This window comes from Melanotaenia boesemani (genome assembly GCF_017639745.1).
Source record: "Melanotaenia boesemani isolate fMelBoe1 chromosome 2 unlocalized genomic scaffold, fMelBoe1.pri SUPER_2_unloc_3, whole genome shotgun sequence".
NCBI classification, from domain to species: Eukaryota; Metazoa; Chordata; class Actinopteri; order Atheriniformes; family Melanotaeniidae; genus Melanotaenia; species Melanotaenia boesemani.
Window position 1 is genome coordinate 153,209 of NW_024580584.1, and position 5,940 is coordinate 159,148.

A 5,940-nucleotide genomic window follows, 5' to 3' on the forward strand; every position below is an offset into this window, starting at 1 on the left:
TCTGAAACAAAGAGAAGATGAAGGGACGCCTACCAGCTGGTCCAGGCAGACATCTCCAGCTGTGCCGGTCAGCTGATTTCCTAGGACAGGTGTGAAGATCCTGCATTATTTTCCACAGGGAATCCTAGGAAGCAGTGAGGAGAGCAGCCTGCTCTGTTACTACAGATAGGAAATGACTGGTGGATTATAGTCGTTCCATAGACGTACATGCAGAGCTTGGATCAGAGCACCGATCCTCCCCATATTTCCTTTTTTTCTTTCATTTTCAAGGTTTATTTCAAACATGTCGAGATTTTCACTTGAACAAAAACCACATGAGTGTTTGACAGGAAGCAATGCAACCCTGTCCTGTCTGAGGAGGAGGAGGAAGCGTGGGCTCATTAATCCACATCTTCCCTGTCTCAGCAGTCTGCTGATCATCATTATCCACTTCCTGTTTGTCTCCTCCAGAGATGTTCAGACATAGAAACCTTTATACTTACATGTTACCTCCTGTAACGTGGACGTGTTGTGTGGAAAGAGAAATGAGTTCAGTAGGTCTAGTAAAGGTCGACAAACCCACAGCTACACTGGTACTGGAGGTTCCACAGTGTGTGTTGCTTTAATAAAGGACATTGGTCAACCATCTAAAGCCCGGCTGGACGGCTACTGTCTCATCAAACATAAAACACGTCCGTCACAACGAGGGTGAAGAGAAAAAGAGAAGAGCTCCCAAAAATGTCCGTCTGCAGCCCTAGCGTGTGCAAGACCATCCGTTCTCTCCCAAAAGCATCTTGATGACATCATCATTAGTAGACGAGCAGAAGCACCCTTAAAGGGCCATTCCACAGTTACAACTGTTACACTCCTACAAACAAACAACTAATGAAAGCGTCCCACACCATGAGAAACCCGTATGATTCTGTCCTGGAGGGAAGTGATGCTTCAACCCAGCATGTCTGTTTCCCTCTGCAGGTCCAGCGCTCAGAAAAGATGATCCTTCTCTTCTTTTTCCTTTCAGCAGCTTTTCTTCTGATCACGGCGACAGATCAGCAATAAAACACGTTTCATTTCCTCCTTTTACTCATGACTGCCTCCGTTTCATTACAGCTCTGCTCTGCTGTCATCATGTTTCATTGTGCTTCACATTGTATTTCTATTCAGAGGTTAAAGTAGTTTCCTCACATGGAAAGTCGGCTAGATATCAGGTGTTATTGAAGAGAACTTGGATCAGAACGGCGTCTGCAGAGCAGGGGGTCCTGGAGGTCTACAATCCTGCAGCTTTCAACGCACTAGAGCATGTGTAGAAATGTCCATCATGTGCAGCAGCTTCGGTGTTACAGCTCTTCTGTCATACGTGTTCTTTCTGCAGCCTGTCAGGATGTCTGATCACAGAGGAAGGCTGTGCTTCTCTGGCCTCAGCTCTGACCTCCAACCCCTCCCATCTGAGAGAGCTGGACCTGAGATACAACCATCCAGGAGACTCAGGAGTGAAGCTGCTGATGGCTGCACTGAAGGATCCACACAGACTCAGGTATGGAGAGGCTGCTGCAGCCACACAATGTCTGATAGAGGAGGAAGATCTGCAGACATTTTCTCTGTCCTTCACTCAGTCCTGCTTCATGCTGGATATGAGTGTTATATGAACCATCACACATGTAGGAGCCTTTTTCCTTTGCTCACAGCAGATATGTGAGTAGGAGAGTCTCCAAGGAGAACATCTGCAGGAACAACAGTGATAACTGTCTGTTGCTAAGAGTTTCTTCAGTCTGGAAACATCTCTGCAGGTTAAAGGGACATTCTGTCATAGAATGATGATGGAGATGGCAGTGTGTGTGTGTTGTGATGAAGATGATGATGTTACATCAGGTTTCCTGGTTAACGTGAAAGGACTCAGTATGTTCACAGCTGATGTTGAGGAAAGATGAGACAGACTTTCCTGAATCCTGTCACATCCTGTATTTCAGCAGCTGCAGCTCCATGTCTGACCACCAGAGGCAGTCTAATCTCTCCTCTTCACTCAGGACTTTAGAGCTTTGATGATCCCATGCTGCTGATTCAGTAATTACTAATTCAATCATCCATCAGATGATCAATCAGCTTCAATAACAGTGTAGATGTTGGAGTCAGTAGAAGCTGGTGATGTGGCTGCACTTCAAACTGGAAATGAATCAGCAGACTGGATCAGATGTGGAAGAAGTGTGGTGAGTTGATGCTGCTGATCCCTCTGATTTGTTCCTGCTTTAGAAAGAAATGTGTTTGTGTCCACACAGCAGCAGGATCTGCAGGAATAATGTGAGGGAACAAATCCTCAGTGTGAAGATGAAGCAGCTGTTAGTGGTCAGTAGGAAACAAGCCGTCACAGCTCCAAACACACACATCATGGCCTCAGACAGAGTCTCTGACAGTCATTTAGCTTCATGTGCAGGAAAAGAACCACTTTAACATTTCCCAGCTGAGTCACAACAAAGAATCTGAGCCAATCTGCTCTGCAGAGGAGATTATTGTCAGAAGCTGATCAATAAGACTTCAGGGCAGAGAGAAGATGCAGCTCTTGGTTAGATCAGGAGTTTCTGCAGAGTTCTTCATCTGTGAAGAGATGAAAAGGAGAAGATGGTTGAAAGAAGAAACTGGGACTTCCACAAAGCAGTTTTCTTGGTGTGGGTGTGGACCAATCAGCTTCCTGATTCTGCTCCTTCTAGTCTGGAGATGCTCCAATCAGGTGGACGTGTCCAGATGTTGGACTGTTCCTTTCTCAGTGTAGAACAAAGTGTGTATGAGAGCCATGTAATGTCCATGTTAGCATGCTCTGACCCCCTCCTCCTTTCAGGGTGGAGCCTGCTGGAGAACCATGGTTGAGACCAGGAGGTCTGAGGAAGTGTAAGTGTATTTTTCATTGGATTCATCACATTCAACCATCTTCACACTGTCCCATCACTCATTCATCAGTCAGCATCAAAGTGTCAATAGATCAATAACTGCAGCTGGATTGGGTTTGTTCTCTCCATCAGATTCCTGTCCACTCACCATCAACATGGACACAGTGGACAGAAGACTCAAACTGTCTGACAACAACAGGAAGGTGACATATGTGGAGAAGCTTCAGTCATATCCTGATCATCCAGACAGATTTTTCTATCCTCAGCTGCTGTGTGAAAATGTTCTGACTGGTCGCTGCTACTGGGAGGTCGAGTGGAGAGGAGACATTTTAATGTCAGTGAGTTACAGAGAAATCAGCAGGAGAGGAAACAACAGAGACTGTAGGTTTGGAGACAATGATCAGTCCTGGAGTCTGAGATGCTCTGATGATGAAGGTTACTGTGTCTGGCACAATAACAGAATCACACACATCTCCTCCTCCTCCTCCTCCTCCTCCTCTGTCTCTAACAGAGTAGCAGTGTATGTGGACTGTCCTGTTGGCTCTCTGTCCTTCTACAGCGTCTCCTCTGACTCACTGATCCACCTCCATACCTTCATCACCACATTCACTCATCCTCTCTATGCTGGAGTTGGGTTCTTGTCTGGTTCCTGGTCTGGTACCTGGGTGTGTCTGTGTTGAGTGTAAAGAGTGTGATGGTAGCAGAGAAACTCTGACTGGTGAACAGATAGTTCAGTCTGTACATGTCTGTTTCTTTCACTCAGAAACATCTTTTCAGATTCATGGATTCAATCAGTTTGTGTGTGAAACTCTTCTAAATGATTCCTTGGAAACTTCTTCCTCTTCCAGTCCTTTAAAGATGGAAGCTGTGCTTCTTCCAGGATCCACATGTTGTTTCCAGTCAAAGCTTAACACTGAATATCAGGATGTTGTGTTCACTTCATGTCAGCTGCAGTTAGTTCCACTTCATGATGCTGGAAATGAAAATCCTCCCAGTGTTTCACTCCCTTTGTCTCTGTTTGGACTTTCGGACGTTTTCTTGATGAATTATTGATTTTTACGTCATAAAATGGACTTTTTTCTGCTAATTCTCCATTTCTTTGTATCCATTCGTCTCCAGATGTTTGGCTTTCCATGTGAAATGTGGAATGAAGTTTTCTTTTTGGTTTTAATCTCTTTAAACTGGTTGTGGGCTTTAATCTGATGGTTTTCATGTGTTAGTAGTTTATAATGTAACCTGATGTTTTCTCTTTATCTCACGGATGTAAACGTGATAATTTAATCAGTCTGACAGAATAAAAACATTTGATCTGAATCTGTTCAGCTGTCTGCTTTTAATTTAAAGAATATTTCCAGAATGCAGAATGTCCTTGGACAGGTCTCTGCTGGAGTCTGGCTCTTGGACGGTGTGGACAGGTGTCTTTTATCCAGAGGACCAGTTCAGACAGGTGCAGTAACACAGGTGAGGAGAGGAGGAAAGAAGCTTCTTACAGAGGAAGGAACAGGTGTGGGAGGAGCAGATTTCCTGCTGCTTTGTAGGAGCCAAATATTTATTTCACACAAGAAGGTAGAAAGAAATAGTTTAAAAAGCGTAGAAGTGGTTTCCTGGATGTTTCCACGTTGGCTCTAACAGGTGAGGAGCACCTACGATGGACATTCCAGACCTCTTCGTCTTCACTGGGATGAGGGAAGCTGCAGCAGGGAAAGTGATGCTGCTGCTGGTTCCAGCCTGTTAGGGTGGCTTCTAGTGTTAGATTCTTATGGAAAACTTCAATCGGATCTCCTTCTGGCCCACTTCCTCTGCACCTGTGGAGAGGCTGGTGTAACCTCAGGGCCGTAAACAAGTGGTGTCCACAGAAAGTCCACAAACTCCGCTCCCAGCCCAGTAAAACCAGTCCTATGTCCACCAAACACAGTTGAGACATGAACCCATTAAAGACCAGGTGCACACAGTCCGAAGCAGCATGAAACACAGACGAGGTCTCCTCTCTAGGCGCAGTCCTGCTGACTGGAGAGATGCTGAGAGGTGAGATCTATTTATGACCACTAGCTCTCGTTCCTGTGTCCCTGGATGCCAACTTCCCTCCTTTTCCTGTTTTAATCAGGAATTTATACAGAATTAAAACTGCCGCTGCTGCGTCTGTGGACGACTGGAGGCCTGCGGTTACCACGGAGACCGAAGCTCTGAACGTACAAGCTGTTTATTTATGCTGAGTCACTGCTGGACAACGGAGGGAGGAGGGAGGGAGGGAGGAAGGGTCCCTACAACCCTGGTCCAAACAAGTCATACGAGAAAGAGAGAGAGTTTGAGTTTTAAAAGGCCCTTTAGGCTTTACATAGCAAAGGAAAAAAAGATTTACATATACGACAAAAAAAAACACAACAAACAAAACAACAAAAAAAAAGGGGGAAAAGATCAAAAATTGAAAACCAAACCATTTTCCACAACTGAAACCAGAACGTTCTGCAGACCCCAGAATTGCACAAATTCCTCCAACCTGTTTGTGAGTTTAAAGAAATGAAATTCCAGCCTGAGCCGAGCTGCCAGTAACCTGGAGAAAACCAGGAGAACCTCCTCTGACCCTTGACCTTTGATCCTGTTCCTTCTGGTCTTCCAGATGGCTAACTTAGCCTCCCCGAAAACGAAATTTAACAGGAAGTGAACAGATTTTTTACATTCCAAGTACCGAGGACCAAAACCAAAATAAGTGAAAGAGAACTGTTCTCCAAACCTTTGAACCAAACCCCTCAAAAGCTCAAACAGACCCATCAGCAATGAACACTGAACAAAAAGATGGTGAACCGTTTCTAACTGGAAACAAAAGGGACACCCAGGCCCTGTGTTCGGATCAAGGTGTGCCAGGTAGGTGTTGGTGGCGGTGGCCCTGTGTTCGGATCAAGGTGTGCCAGGTAGCTGTTGGTGGCTGTGGCCCTGTGTTCGGATCAAGGTGTGCCAGGTAGCTGTTGGTGGCGGTGGCCCTGTGTTCGGATCAAGGTGTGCCAGGTAGGTGTTGGTGGCGATGGCCCTGTGTCCCGATCAAGGTGTGCCAGGTAGCTGTTGGTGGCTGTGGCCCTGTGTTCGG